The sequence below is a fragment of the Simochromis diagramma genome, unplaced genomic scaffold (assembly GCF_900408965.1).
Source record: "Simochromis diagramma unplaced genomic scaffold, fSimDia1.1 OVJJ01000284.1, whole genome shotgun sequence".
Classification (NCBI taxonomy): Eukaryota; Metazoa; Chordata; class Actinopteri; order Cichliformes; family Cichlidae; genus Simochromis; species Simochromis diagramma.
Window position 1 is genome coordinate 2959791 of NW_024386871.1, and position 16737 is coordinate 2976527.

At 40.4% G+C, this 16737-nt stretch overlaps 1 long non-coding RNA gene across 1 annotated transcript; it reads left to right on the forward strand.

Annotated features, from left to right (window-relative positions):
* The first annotated feature begins 13944 nt into the window (after positions 1 to 13944).
* Positions 13945 to 15767, forward strand: LOC120733484. The gene is made up of 4 exons (XR_005695837.1): positions 13945 to 14321; positions 14405 to 14482; positions 14569 to 14670; positions 14859 to 15767. It is a non-coding gene; the product is annotated as an uncharacterized LOC120733484 (long non-coding RNA).
* The last annotated feature ends 970 nt before the right edge of the window (positions 15768 to 16737 follow it).

Sequence of the window (16737 nt, forward strand, 5' to 3'; positions counted from 1 at the left end):
ATTTAAAGGTACATCACATGTTGGTGAAGTGCCAGTGTTAAAAAATGTGATTACATTAGCACAAGGATAACTCTGATTTGCTAGCTTAAGTACTTTTTCCAAAATGTTCCAAAAAAAAAAAAATGCATAATTATTGTTGTTACTGCTGTTTTTAAATGTAGCATAAGAGCTGTTATTCCACATAATGACATAAAAGGAGACGGGCTCTGCCCCCCTATTATTATTTATTATTATTATTATAGCATTTGAAGCTTTTTATTACATATTGTTTCTGCTTATTAGCTAAAAAGTTAGCAAGTTTCCAAACATGTGTCAAATATGTGCAATGTATCTCTGGATGTGTCTCTGATGTCCAAAGAATAAAGGTTTCATTTAGTTTTAGTCTTCAGTCTCAATGTCTTAAAAGCCTTGGCAATGCAAAGTTATCTTTCATATTTGTAGACAAATTAGTTGTACATTTATTTCATGATTTCATCAGTAAAACAAGAACTACTCAAAATTGCTATTAGCATTATACTTTCATGCTAAATGTTTATAGTAGTTTTTTTAACCTATGTAATGATAAAAAGTCTAAACGAGTTAAGCACCTAAGATAAGATTTCAGTTCTGAAAGTTCTACTGTATCCATTAGTTCTACTCTTGTCTCCTATTCCTCAGCTTAAGTCGACTTACGTAAAATTGCTTATCTTACTCCACCCTTGTCTTCTCCTTTTCTTTTTCTTTGGATTTGGGACTTATACCTTTGTGTGTCCTGGAGGTTTTAGATGTGTCCATGATCCATCACAGCTGGTTTAAAGGGCTAAATGACTCCTCAGCATTTCTTGAAGTTCTCCAGAGGCCTGGTAATGAACTAATCATTTGATTCAGGTGTGTTAACCCAGGGTGCGATCTAAAACCTGCAGGACACTGGCACTTGAGGCCTGGAGTTGCCTACCCCTGGACAAGTTTACTGATCATAGCAAACCAAAGCACCCGTCAGCCCACAGTTCTACTGTTACCCCAAAAATACCCAAGTATAGATGTCTGTGACCTCAGAGCTGGCAACAGGCATGGGATTATCGATACTACTATTTTTGCTGTAGCAAGAGTGCTTCAACAAGGTTTCAATTGGAGAGAATTTCCAAATACATCAGAATCAGCATCCAAATAGTGAAGCTAGTAAGGTAAGCTCAAAGCACTAATCATGGCATTAGCAAAGAACAGTAATGGAGCAAAGCTAGTTATAATTCTGAATCTGTGTCTTTCACCAGGTACAATGTTAAGTCTTTTTTTTCCTTTGCTTTGGACCTGGCTGTTCAGCTAGCTGCTACTGAGGAGGCCTATGTTCCTGAAAACAGCAAAAATCATCAAAAGTCATTCTCCGTTGTGCTTAACTGAGTTTTATCGGCAAATAAATTTGTATAAATAAGGCACTAAAATAAAAATACTATCACAGCCTAGATGTGACCAAGAAAAAAAAACACCCAAAAACTGGTGGTTGACATGATTGCATTTATTTATTTTCCCCCCGCTATCTTTCATTGCTACCAACTATTAGTAAGGCAATTCCTGGTGGGAAGCAACCTGTCTCAGTCTGACCTGGACTGACTGCAGTCACTCTCAAACAGATGGGAGAAGGTTTGCAATTAATCAGCATCTAATTCATAAACTCTGACAAACTGCCAACACGTTGTAATCAGTCAGTCTGCACCAGTGATGGCAACTCATCAGCTCCAAATAATGAAACACAAACCTGAAGTACTACGTTTAGTAGCAGCAACTTACTGGAAATTGTGCTAAATTTAACACCGTAGATTCCTAAAAAATAGTCTGCTTTCAGGAAAGATTTTTTTCCCGCTATCCTGCAGAGCATCATTTAAAGCCCATCCCCATTTTTATCCCCAGATCTCCACACAGAAAAGGATTCACTTTGTTCCATTTTGGCAGTTGACTGCAAGTGGACTCATACCTGGTCCCCATGTATGAAGTGATCATTTCAAAGACAAGGGGATATCGAGTTGATTGCACATAGTTGGAATAATTTTGATCACTCTACAGTCTCCTACCACTGTTTTCCCATGTGTGCTAAAAAGGCATTTTCAGTGTTTCTGTGTATTTTAATGTCTAATAATTTTTGCATATATAAGCTGTAGAGAACAAGGTTTACAAAGAGGTTATATGTAACATAAATGATCTTTACAACTCTGCATTATTGTCTTTTTTAGCCACTTACAGAACTGTTATATTTGTTCCCATTCCTGATGGCTTGTTGGCTGGATGTCTAATGCCAATGACACTTTCTACCTGGATTAATAAAGGAAATCTAAAACCCCCATTGCACCTCCTAAGAAGAATATTTTTACTGCTCAAAATTACTTGATATCATTCATAAGAGATATGTTTTAAGAGCTAACAGCTTATAGGCCAACAAGTTATTTAATTTTTTTGGCTAATACCCGAAATTTCTGCCCTGTTCAGAGCCTTCAGTAATATTGCCACCACATGGGAATGTTTTGGCGAGTGCTATAATGTCCAGGATGACCAAACCTATACTCAAAGATACAAATTGTAATAACTTTTGTAGTATTTATAGCCCATAACACAGCCCTCATTTAAACTGTTGGTGGTTTAGCCACGGAGATGTGAACCAAATCAAATAACTGCTCCACTGAGGCTGCCGAGGTTCAAACCCCAAATATACCACCGCTGTGCTCCGACTGACCACAAGTCCCAGCTGCTCTAACACCACTCACTCAAATGAGATACATGCCCGAGTACTACAGTTCATGAAGCAGGTAACTGACTGGCCCTTAAATCTCACCACACTCGCACACGCGTCCATATAGAGGCACAAGCAAGCAAACACACAGCAGCACATCCTTCCTCCCTTGATAGCGCAGGAGAGTCACTAGTGTGATTGTGTTATTGATTGCCCTGGATATGTTTTTTTTTCTTCCTTCTTAAAAGCATTTAGCAATCTGGCAATTAGTTAGAGCTTAATGTAGGCTGTCAAAACAGTGCTATTGATCCAGCGGGGCAAGGAGGAAAGATTGATCAGTCAACTCATTACGTTGCTGGCGCTGTCTCGTCATAAACACTCCAGATGAGATTCCATCAAAAGCCCATCCCTCGTTCACTGGCTCGTTTTTGCTGCTTGCTCTACTGCTCTCCATGTATCAGGCTCCCCAGTGTTTTCTGTTGCTGGCTCCTGATGCTTGATTGCACTGTCTGCACCTGTTTTCAATGCTGTCTTGGTTTATTGCTCTCATGTTATTTGCTTTGATTCAATTGTTTTGACTTTTCTATGCTCTCGCTTCCTCCTTCTGTCGCTCTCCTTCCTTCCTCTCTTCGTCGTCACTGGATTTATTGTAGCCTATTAGAAAACAATTTATATACAGCTTTCCCTCACATTTCAACTTCACCCATGCTCACATCATTTTCGCTTTTACGGCCCACTCGACAATTCTTAACTCCACCGTGGCAGTATAGAAATTATACGGGACAAATAAGTTGATTCAGTTTACGGCATCACTTGAATCAATTCATCGGCCAATCATTTGGAAATCAGGAAATTGCAGATACCCTTGATTCAATTTGCCCAAACACAAGACTCGGCAGTCATTTCGTAGAGGGTCGTATTGTTCAATGGACAGATGCTACAGCCTAATAAAGGTGGCGCAGGCTGTGGGAGCTGACATTTATCAAGTATTTACAGTTTTCATTTTGTTTTTATCACACGATCCCTGCAGATGCGTTCGATTGGGGCTTAAAATGAGTAGATCAAGATAAAACAATAACAAACCTTTACAGTGAAGTGAGCTTACAAAGGAGATAGTGTGTTCGGTGAACAGCAAGCAAACAATTTTTAGAAGACTTGTTGAGCTAAAACAGCTCAAAGAATTGTTTTTTTATTTTCCTTATATTTGTGTGTAAATTGGGATATTTTTCTTCGTAAGTTTGTCATTTTTATAGCCAATGTCCACACGAATTAGGCTAAATGTCTCACTTTCATGCAATAAAAAATCTCATTCAGTTTTCCTCAGGAGTTTCAAATCATTTACAGCCTTGCTGATAAAAAGCACAGCTTTACTACAATGACTCTAACTGGTTGGATTTACAAGACTTAACAATAATTAGTGTAGTTTGAGTTTTCTGGCCATCCCAGCCATTTCCCCCAAATCTCACGTCTTCCTTTTCTGACTCACTGCACACGTGCATCATGGTAATGTCTCATTAGTCCAGCTTCACGTTCTTGTTGTTTGCTATCACCAGTGAACAGTCGAAACTATGTGAAACAGCTGGTAATGTGAGTTAAGATCATTCAAACTGTCCACCACCGTTTATGATTTTCATTCTTATACTACTTCCTTGAGCTGGTGAACTCTGCCATTGCTCCCTTTCCTATTCACGCAAACTTTTCACCACTGGTGACGCTTTGTTGGACTGCACACAAGTGCATCTCTGTAGCCTATTTGTGCACCGAGTTCCTGTAATCCTTCTCTCTGCATAACCAAAAAACCACAGAAATCAGGACAAATGCAGAAGCGTCAATCCAGCTTCAACCAAAAGACTCGTGACCCATAGACTAGACTATAGTCCTGGGGAGGTTTGAGACACTGCATTAAAGCTCTACATTAAAACGTTGTACTGAAGAAATTTTACTGATCTCCTACTGGGAAAATGATGCTGGGAAAGATTTTCACTGGGAGTGACCAGGATGGACAGGATTAGAAATATCACAGGGACAGCTCAGGTTGAGCAATTTGGAGTCAAAAGGCTGAGATTGATTGGACATTTAGAGAGGAGGGATTGTGAGTATATTGGCCAAAGGATATTGAAGATGGAGCTGCGAGGCAGGAGGAAAAGAGTAAGACCACCAAAGAAGGAGGGCTGGCGTGACAGAAAAGGATGCCACGGATAGGGTGAGATGGAGGAAGATGATCCACTGTGGCGACCCCTAAATGATAGATTGCTAGCCCAGGGACATTATTCATGGGCTGCCTTTACCCCCATTCTTCCTGCTTTTAGGCCTGCTGACATAACCCCGCGAGTACCCAGCACTTTGGGTTAACTCCTGTTGTTTTTTTAAATGCTCTATATAAATAAAAGTGACTTGACTCGACACAGCGCTGGCGGGATTTGTGTGCTCTTTGTGCTGGTGCTTTCTTTCTTCTTCAGCATGTTTTTGTTCTTTTTCTGATGGGGAAAAAAGAGATCTTGAGTGAGAAAATTAAGTGCACGAACAGACGTTGTCGTGTAATATAACAGATATGGCTGATGGACTTTCAGATTCACCTCATGTTCCATTTGTCTCCAGTCCATTCAGCCCTTTATCACTGCTGCACTTACGCTTGTTTTGAGAGTGTTTCACTTGATAACAGCTTTCAAATGGGATGTCAGCACATTTAGAGAGGAAAACAGCGGCATCATAAAAGATAGAACTGAAGTTGGGTTTCTGAATCAAGTCTAGACATCTGTTCTTACCAAAAGCCTTCTATCTGTGTTTGTCTTTCTTTCGTCATCGCTGTTGTTTTTCCTCTCACTCCGTATCGTCTTTCTCTTTTCCCCCCCTCATATTTTCAAACCACTGCCATCTCTTCCCCTCTCTCCACCTGCTCCCTCTCCTCTCCAATCTCCCCTTGTGCCCCAACAACTGTCTTATATTTCCAATGATGATTTGGCCCATAAATCTTGATAAAGCCACTGGCTGTTCTCTTTCGGTGGAACAGGAAACTCGTACAGGAACTGGAAGAGACAGAAGATGAGGAATGACTCCTGCTCATAAGTTTGTCCCGTTTTTCGATGTTTTATGTCCGCTGGGAGGGAGAATTCTTGTGGATTGAGAGCGCCTTTTTCATCGGGATTCACTTGAGTGATCTGCAGAGGTGTTGTTTGTAATCATAGACCTTTCTGCATTTGGGTAGCAATCCTCATAGTCCTATTTGTATCTGTATCTAATCCTTTTTGCTTTTGTTTAAAGTGATCCAGCTCTGCTCGTTGTTTTCCAGGCACCTCATTTACCATAATTAAACCATTCAGCAAGAAACCTGCGAAAAATAAAATTGCTTTTTATTATTGCCTCAGCAAAACGGCACAGGAAGAGAAATCATCAGCCTTCTTACATTTACATGTATTTACTGCTGTTGTGTTTTGCAGAAAATGGTCCTGTTTGGCTACAGCACCTTTAACTTGAGTAAATGTCTTTGTTCTGCTGTGGTTATCAGGATGGAGCATCCCTGGAGATGTTTCCAGCCGAGTCCTGTGTGTAGTTTCTTGGCAACAAAAGCAGCATTGCACAGTTTTCTTCTTGTATCATCTTGTATACTGGATGTCATCTCACTGACTTTTATTAAACAAAGGCGGGGGCCCTATAAAAGAAGTAATAGGGTCATTCTCCTGCAAATTTACAGGTTACTATTACTCATTTCCAGCTAGCTCATTTTCAGTTAACTGGTGCCCTACTCACGAAGGCAACACCTCCCTAGAGACTGGTCAGCGACCCCTGGGAAACCTTCAGTCGCTAGGGAAACATCTGTGACCTCAAGTAAAAGAAGCCCCAAATAAACAGATCATAAAGACAGTACGACATCACAAATCTTGCAGTTGCGCTGTTTGCTAGCAGTCGCTCATAGGGCCGCAGCAAACTTCAAGTGATGAGGTTTTGGGCACAGGATTGTGTACCTCTTTATGAACAATTTAATAACAGAGACTGTCACCAACCTCCAGCAACCACACGCTAACCGGGTATGGGATACACACTTTTTTTTTTCCTCACTTGGTCACTAGGACTTCATGGATGTGGTGTTAGCAGTTGACTCCACTGGAACTCTAACTGCTAAATGGTTCGTGTAAAAGGCTGTATGACTGAGAAATGCGAGCTCTTTAAATTCGGCCTCAGTCTCAGTAAGTAGAGATTCCATGTATTTTCTTTTGTCTAATGGCAATGAAGACCACTCCTTTTAATAAGCAGTCTTCAATAGGGGAAATAAATCAAAGCTTAACAGCAGCCTACTAATGGTTAGCTGGAAATGTCATGTCCTTAGCTGAATTGCTAATGACAATAGCTTTAACCTCCTGAGACTGGAGTTCTTGTTTGGGATGCATTTTTAATTTGTCCTAGCTGTTTGAAGCTAAATGTATAAGAGAGGCAGAAAAGCCTATGAGAATGTAGAGTATCGTGTTCAAAACAATTATTAGTGTCACCTCAGAGTTGCAGACGATCCCATTTTTGGCATGTGGCGTGGGGTTTTACCTTCATTCTCATGCTGAAAGAATCGCTTTATGAAGAAATGGCTGGGTCCTATCTTAATGTCACCTTTTTTCACCAACACCATAATGTAAGAAGTTAGTGAAATAGCCTAATCCTGGTTCGATAAAAAAGGCCAACAGGAATCAAGTTTGTTTGTTGCTTCCAGCCGTTTGATTCCTTCAGCTTCACACGATCTGTAGTGTCCAGCACCAAAGCAGAGAGTCGCACTTTAAACATGAGACAGCAGCAGGCACCACATTATTTATTCAATCATTCGTTCCCAACACAGCAAGACTCTGCACTGCTGTTGGACATTTTAGTAAGTCTGATGTGTTTACTGTTTTTGGATGTGTGCATTCTCAAATTCAAAGTCAGTATTTGCAGTGGTGATTACTGTTTCAATATTTGAGCATAACAACCTCTCTAATCATTAATTTTGGTGGTCTGTACTGGCAGGAAAATTAATGATAAACGTGCCATTAAGATTGTAATATATATAAATTATACGCTGTATTCCCAGTTTTGTAGCCTGTTAATGAAAATACATTTAGCTGTGTCATAAGTTAGATAAATTAATATTACACATGAGCAGGTTTTTCAGTGTTTAGGATAAACTAACAATGATATTTATGAGCAATGCACACATCATATTTGGACTGCCTTGGCTGTGCCTGCTGCATGTTTTCTGCTGTTTGTCCTTCTGTGTTACCTTGCAGGTTTCTGGTAGGCAGGGGTAGTGAGAGTAACAGGGAGCACCTGGCCAGTGTTCCTAGAGCATTTAAACTGTCTTAAGCTGTCCCTGGAGTGCTGGCTCTCTCAAGCTTTGCTGTATCTCCATCCACCCAGCACCATGCTATTTGTCTGGTTGGCTTCAGCCTTGTTATTTTAGGTTTTATGCTCTGCAGACACACCTGTTTTATGGCTTCTTGTGGTTATTAACCTGATAAATTTTGGGACTCTCCCTGTTTTTTTCATGGCTCGTGAGCTGGACATGATTTGCTGGTACTCTTATTTAACACACAGTGTGACCACTAAATTAAACCTCTGTTGCAAAGTGTTACATGTAAGTATGTACTGTGTTGTGTCTTGATGCACGCACAATCATCTAGGTAAGGAAATCCCAAAAAGTTGATTCTGTTGATCTGGACGGAGCATTTTCAGTGAGACTTAGCGTCTTAGGGAACGAAATGTAAGTAATGTAGCTGTGTAAGATATTTAGCTGTTCATGTCATGTATGCTCAAACCCTCTTTAAGCATTAAATTAGTGTTTTCTGAATTCAAAAAAAGATGATCAGTGACAACATTGTTATTTTCAACTTTACATATCTGTACACACAGATGACACTTTTTGCAATCATATATTATATACATAAACTATACTATTAGACCATAATTATTGATCAGCTGATGTGTATATCACTTGAATGTTGCAGCTGTTGATGATTTTAATTACTTATATATTGCTGGGTATCTTGATCTTATATAAATATTATTCATATAGTGCCAATTCACAACAACAGTCCCCAGAATGCAACTAAGTAACTAAATAAGAATAATAAGTAACTAAAACTTTTAAATAAATGCTATGGAGTACAAAGTAAAGTAATTATTCACAACCAAGCAAATACATTCAACCCGTGTTTCAGTAAAGTACTTGAGTAAATGTACTCAGTTACCTTGGGCACTGCAAAATTGACAAATCTGTATTTCTGTGGCACTGATGGAGGGGGCCGTCATCGTTCACTCCATCTAAGTGCTGAATCTTAACCTGTCCGTATTCAAGTGTTTTCTTAAACTTAACAATAAAGAGCGTGACTCATGCTTCAATTTCTATGAATGAATAATTTCAGGAAAACACACGAGACCACATACTGGTCAACATTCTGCACAAATCTTTTTTTTTTTGAAGTTTCTTCATGATCCCACATAGCAGACGAGTCTGACCCAGGTATGGTGTCAAACCGGCACTGCTGGCTGACTTCTGACATGGTAAATGGTATGTCATCCAGATGTGGGTCAGGCCTGGCATACAGGGAGTGCAGAATTATTAGGCAAATGAGTATTTTGTCCACATCATCCTCTTCATGCATGTTGTCTTACTCCAAGCTGTATAGGCTCGAAAGCCTACTACCAATTAAGCATATTAGGTGATGTGCATCTCTGTAATGAGAAGGGGTGTGGTCTAATGACATCAACACCCTATATCAGGTGTGCATAATTATTAGGCAACGTCCTTTCCTTTGGCAAAATGGGTCAAAAGAAGGACTTGACAGGCTCAGAAAAGTCAAAAATAGTGAGATATCTTGCAGAGGGATGCAGCAGTCTCAAAATTGCAAAGCTTCTGAAGCGTGATCATCGAACAATCAAGCGTTTCATTCAAAATAGTCAACAGGGTCGCAAGAAGCGTGTGGAAAAACCAAGGCGCAAAATAACTGCCCATGAACTGAGAAAAGTCAAGCGTGCAGCTGCCAAGATGCCACTTGCCACCAGTTTGGCCATATTTCAGAGCTGCAACATCACTGGAGTGCCCAAAAGCACAAGGTGTGCAATACTCAGAGACATGGCCAAGGTAAGAAAGGCTGAAAGACGACCACCACTGAACAAGACACACAAGCTGAAACGTCAAGACTGGGCCAAGAAATATCTCAAGACTGATTTTTCTAAGGTTTTATGGACTGATGAAGTGAGAGTGAGTCTTGATGGGCCAGATGGATGGGCCCGTGGCTGGATTGGTAAAGGGCAGAGAGCTCCAGTCCGACTCAGACGCCAGCAAGGTGGAGGTGGAGTACTGGTTTGGGCTGGTATCATCAAAGATGAGCTTGTGGGGCCTTTTCGGGTCGAGGATGGAGTCAAGCTCAACTCCCAGTCCTACTGCCAGTTTCTGGAAGACACCTTCTTCAAGCAGTGGTACAGGAAGAAGTCTGCATCCTTCAAGAAAAACATGATTTTCATGCAGGACAATGCTCCATCACACGCGTCCAAGTACTCCACAGCGTGGCTGGCAAGAAAGGGTATAAAAGAAGAAAAACTAATGACATGGCCTCCTTGTTCACCTGATCTGAACCCCATTGAGAACCTGTGGTCCATCATCAAATGTGAGATTTACAAGGAGGGAAAACAGTACACCTCTCTGAACAGTGTCTGGGAGGCTGTGGTTGCTGCTGCACGCAATGTTGATGGTGAACAGATCAAAACACTGACAGAATCCATGGATGGCAGGCTTTTGAGTGTCCTTGCAAAGAAAGGTGGCTATATTGGTCGCTGATTTGTTTTTGTTTTGTTTTTGAATGTCAGAAATGTATATTTGTGAATGTGGAGATGTTATATTGGTTTCACTGGTAAAAATAAATAATTGAAATGGGTATATATTTGTTTTTTTGTTAAGTTGCCTAATAATTATGCACAGTAATAGTCACCTGCACACAGATATCCCCCTAAAATAGCTAAAACTAAAAACAAACTAAAAACTACTTCCAAAAACATTCAGCTTTGATATTAATGAGTTTTTTGGGTTCATTGAGAACATGGTTGTTGTTCAATAATAAAATTATTCCTCAAAAATACAACTTGCCTAATAATTCTGCACTCTCTGTAGATCGTGTGATGGCATGCCACATCTGGCCCAATTGTAGTTTGGTTTATGTGGCCCAGGCCCATAGAAAACAGGTTCGACCCAGATCTGGCATCAAGCTGGCACTTCTGAATGGTGTTATGGCAGGGTATATGTCAACCAGATGTGAGCCAGGTCTGGCATAGATGGCACTGTTCATGTGATGGCATGCCACATCTGGCCTGATTGTGGTTTAGCTTATGCGTCCCAGCCTCTGTCTGCGGCCATCGAAAGGTCACTTGTAACTTTGAGGAGAGCTGTTTCTGTGGAGTCTAACTTTCTAAAACTTGATTGAAAGTTATCAAAAATAGTATGCTCCTCCAGTGCCTTCTTTACTTGTGACCAAATTACTTTTTCTAATATTTTAGAAATGAAAGGAAGTTTTGAGATGGGCTTGACTGAAGTACAAGATCCAGGTTAGGCTTTTTCAGCAGAGGTTGTTTAAAGCACAGAGACAGAGCCAGTTTATCAACATGACCACAGAGGGGCCAATGGTATAAAAAAATTTACAAAATAAAGTAGGACATCAGCTGGACTCGTTGAGGGTTTCATTTGGGTCAGTAAAGAAAACAGTAAAGAAACTGGATGAAAGAATTCCATAATTACAGAGTGTGGAAGATCATAGTTAAAGGGGTTATCTAAGGGAGTTATGTTACCTCTTAGGCCACTGATCTTATCTTGAAAAAAATCTTAAAAAGTCACTGCAATCCTCATGCTGACTGAGTTAGATTCCCCGTGTAACGCAGATGAGGCTACAGTGCATCGGGTAAAATGCTAGAGCAAGCAACCCCTGATTAGTGAGGAAAAATGATTTCTGCAGTGGGAAAAGTAACAGCCTGTAATTGGGATTTGGTTCAGGAGGAGCAGAACGGAATCACCAAGAATACCGGAGGTTGTTTCAGCAGGAATTATAATACTTCCGAATGTCTTGGTGAATGTCGTGAATGTTACCGTTGCTAGCTGATGTAACGAGCATTGTACCCACTACCCAACTCTATCAGTGTGTGGGTGTGTCGGGTAGGCGCTGATGAAGTTTTCAAAACAGTGTTTTGGAGTATTCAGTTCTTACTACTATTATAAGAATATGTTTCATGTTCAAGTTAACTGTGTGACAGTCCTGCCTGAGCCAGTGCTCTTTATTCAATTTTCTTTTCTCCCACTTACTTGCTTGATCACCCCGTGAAGGTTACTGCTGCTGCAGGCAAAGTGTAAAATGTGATTGGAGTCCCGGAGCTGGATGAAGATCAAATCGTTACCATTGTTTCCAAAGGCTGATTTAAAGGAGATGAGAAGATGGTTTTGTACAGGGAAAAATTATTTCAATGTTAAATGCTCATTAAATCTTATTGTAAGGTGAGTTCAAGTTGTTTCAGAAAAACTTGATAACTTTCTGGTTAAAGATGATCAGACTTCATAAACAGTGGTTAAAACTTAACCAATTCTTTTTTTTGGGAAGAGAAAGCTCTGCTGTTATGTTTCCCCCCCCAGTGCAGACTTGTACTGTTTTATTAGTTCAATGGTGTGTTAGCATTTTGTATAAGGATAGAAATATAGCCATATTCATATGTCAAACATACTTATTTACTGTTATACAGATGCAAGGAACCATTCTTTTTATATCCAGTTGATTCCAGAGAGTTGGGAATATTCAAAGTTTCTAACCTGTCCAAGGATGTGAAGTACTTTCAGATGGAGTAAAGTGTACAAAAGTACATCAGATTGCCATTCTATGATGACTTTGTTGTTGTGCCCCTGATACATTCAAATGAATGTCTGTACAGGAATAACTGAGTCAATTTCTGAGTTGATGAACCCCCACCTTTTCAGTTTGAATGGCACTGTGATTTTGTGAGAGTGAAGTAGCACTTTTGGCACCAAATACACCAAGTACAGTCTTCTCATATTGCTCTCATATTGTGTTCTGCAGTTCTTTTTAAATAGTAAATTATAGTAAGAAGAAAATGAACAAAATTCTTTACATTTACATTATAGGCCATTCATCACATTGTTATTTCTGAGAAAACAAATGAAGTGGAAGTGGTACCATCGGAGAACAGTGTTTGTGGCCACCAAACAAAGTGGATGTTGTTAAAGCAACAAAGAGCCAGGAAAAACCTGGAGCAGGCTGGAAAACATATTTGTTCCAAGTTATATTCACATCACGTAAGTACAATTGTGAGACTAGTCTTTGGTAAGGATGGGTACCGGTACATAAACGGTAGTAACCAGACCGAAAAGCAGCGCACATTTCGGTGCTTTATTTCGGTGCTTTTTTTTTTCCTGAGCTGTGATACACTTTAGATTCTAGCCAATCGTTTTACTTTTCCGAGGATAGTAGGCGGGTCCAGGTACGTACGTTCTTTTAGAGCAGAGCTACAGATTAAAAATGCCCAAGGCCAAGCGGTCAAAAGTCTGGCTGTACTTCACAGCAAAATATGCAAACTCAGCAGCCTGCAACAAGTGCTTTAAGCTGATACTGTGATACTGTCAAAGGAGGTAACACCTCAAATCTGATGAAACACCTGGCGACACATAGCGTTTTTTTTTAAAAGCCGAGAAATGCGCCGTATTTGATAGCTTGCTGCGAGACCTCACACCGAGCGCATCTACTGCGGGTGTGGTGCCTGTTATCGGACCCGGAGTTAGCAACATCCCCCAAAAACATGAAGAGGAGAGTCCTGGCCCCTAGCCCTGCCAGTGTAGCAGAAATGATGACGGATGATGATGCAGCAGCAGCCGTTCTTCTCTGCGTGAGTAGCTTAATGTTGTTCGTGTGTAATTTAGGTTGAGTAGGCTAACCACGTTATTACATTAATGCATGTAAGGTGAACTAGCAAACACCATCGTAGTTACATGCGGCTGTCTTCTTGTTTGATGGCAGATACTCCCTTCACCCTGGCCAAAAAGGCCAAAATGACCAAAGAAAAAGTGGAAAACAGTTAAACATGAGAGGTTTTTGGACAAAGTTTGTGTTTTTTCCATTGATTAAGCACTGCTTCCAGCGTAGAGTGATACCATAAATCCCCTATAGCTGCAGAAAAGGCTAACATTGTTATCTTTTTACAAAAAAATACAGCTGAACATGAGAGGTTTTTGGACCAATTTTGTGTTCTCCATTCTTTAAGCACCGGTTTGAGCACCGTTTAAGCACCGGCACCGTTTCAAAAGTACCGGTTTGGCACCGGTATCGGATAAAACCTAATCGATACCCATCCCTTGTCTTTGGTAACTGTGCATATAGGCAAAAGTAAACACAAACAAATGCAAATACAGTATTCCTGTGGCAAGAAAGTATCAGTCAAATTATTTAAATATAACCAGTTGTATTTTGTGTGTGTGAATATCACAAAATTAACCATTAAGTACTTGTTATTTTGTAGATGATTATAATGAGGTGAGGCTAAAGCTTCCAGAAGCTGTTGAACACACTGACCTTGGGACAGATGGGGATGATTCTCCAATTAAACCCAAAAGGAGAAGAATGTAAGTTGTTATGTTATACATATATTTTACATGCCTGAAATTATGTGCATTTTCAATTTTAATAACATCAAGTATGTAATTAGACCTAAGAGCATCCTCTTCCCTGACGAAGATGAAGATGAGATGGCACATGTCTTTCCAAAACCTAAGCCATGGAAGAAGTAAGACGTTTGAATTGTTTATTTGGGTTTAATCTTCTGCTACTGGTCTGTAAAATGTTAATCCAGTATTTGTTATATCATTGCAGACTAGCCGAACTGCGTAGTGCTCCAAATATTCTTTATTCATTTGGCCCCGACCCCCAAGCAAATGATACAAGGGAGAAAGCCGTCTTAACAGCAAAACCACGGTAACCCCTACTGTTAATTTGAATTTGATTATCTATTCATTTATCGGAATTTATTTTTGTGGCGTGGGCGTGGTCTCTGTCCCGCTGCAGAGGAGGGGCGGCACAGTGAGCTCCCCGCGCGGCGCGGAGGCGGTGTGAACAGGTGTGCTGGGGACGCCTGATTGATTGTAACTCTTTTTATGTTGCAGTGACAGTTGAGGAGGGCTGGTGAGCGGACGTGACAGCCGAGCGGGAGTGCCCGTGTCCCGAGCGTGTGGCGAAACCACAGTGAACTATTATAATAAAAATAAACGTGCTGTCACCAAACCATGTGCGCCGGGGTCCACCTTCACATTTTTGAATTGCATCGATCTGTTTCTTTGCATACAAGATGGACTGTCCACTTTAAGTTTTTATCCATTTCTTATTCCTTAAGAACTTATTACATTTGGAAAAACACCAACAAAAGAATCCAATACAAGTACACAATACAAAAGTACAAAATAAATAATATCTAATGCTAATCATGGTACTTGCAGAGTGCACCATACTCCTGAGCTGGACCAGACTGACCATACAACCCCCAGCCAGAGAGACCGTGCGTCTCTCAGCCACTGCCAGAGAATGAGAAGGAAGGATCTGTGAAAGTGAAACTGTTGTGATTTGTGTTCCAGTGGGTTTTATGTGTGTGTGTATTCAATTTGATAAAAGTTTTTTTTTAACAATATTTTAATGTTTGAACAATGTTGCTTTCCAAAATGTTTACTTTTGCACAATTTATGTTCCAGCAGCAGTATTATTTGATATATTGTTAACTATAAATTATATGAATTATTCCATTTAAAAATAAATATTTGTATAACTGAATCATCTTCGTTGAGACATTTTTAATCTGTGCTAAATATGTCACATGTTGTTATTATATGGCTTGATTAAGGTACACATTGGGCTGACATCTGGGGCAAGAGCTGAAACTGTTCTGGGCCAGCACAGGACCACCGGTGTATCTGCAACTGGCCTCGTGCTGGCCCATGTGTGGGTCACCTCTGGCAAACCAGATCTGGGCCACCAAAGGGCCGTCATTCTTTGCAGTATGTGGGCCATATGTAAGCACATTGTGTGGGCCAGATCCGGGTGATACCAATTTTGCTATGTGGGATGTTAGTAAAAATATGAGCACTCAGGGGATCGGCTCCTTTTTTCCCTCGAGCAGAAAAAAAGAAAAGAAATTTTCACTTGAAAGCAAAATAACATTTTAACATAACAATGCTTAATTAAAAAAGTTGCTCACTCTGCTTTGCAATGCTATTTACAGCAGAGAACACTTATAAATCAGTCACACAGAAACAGACGTTTGAGTGGGACCGCATGAACACTCCTCCCTGCTGTGGTGATGATGTCACCATGCAGGTGCAGCAGCGAGGGATTAACCACTAATGAGAGCTTGTCATTGCTTTAAAAATATCTAATTGGTCCACGTCATTACAAAGCAGTGTTGGCATGTCTCGTCTTTGTCGCCACTGCACTATTGTTCTGTGTGTTTTCTCTCAAAGCCCACATTTCTGCAATAATGATAGATTTCCTCCAAGCAACAGTTGCTCTTTTGTTCTGGGATGAGGCCGCTGTTAATGGCATAGTATTAAGGTACATCCTGTCTATAGTTAGTAACAGCATTACTGAGGCTTTGATGTACAGCATAAGACTAAGCCCTAGCTTGGCTAGCGTTTTATCTTTAGCTTCAAAACTGAGAAAAGAGGAAGAAGATGTTGTGTTTGTGTGGTTTCAGTCACTCAGCTCTAGTGACACATCACGTTTACATGTGTCATCACTCATTTGACACATTATGTCAGACTTTGAACTCAATGCAGATGTTTTTGGGAACAATTTTCAAGTCGTTTGTTTATGTCTTGTTTTCCCAAATTTCCTTCCCTGGGGCCTTACCGTCAAGAAGCTGTTTAACTGTCTCAGTGACCTCGCCCCCAGAGATGTGCGAGTCATCCACCTCATCCCCAGACTCTGCTTCCTGTGCAGAACACGTGTTAGTAGAATTAAGGAGATCCTCAAAGTATTCCTTCCATCACCTGGCTA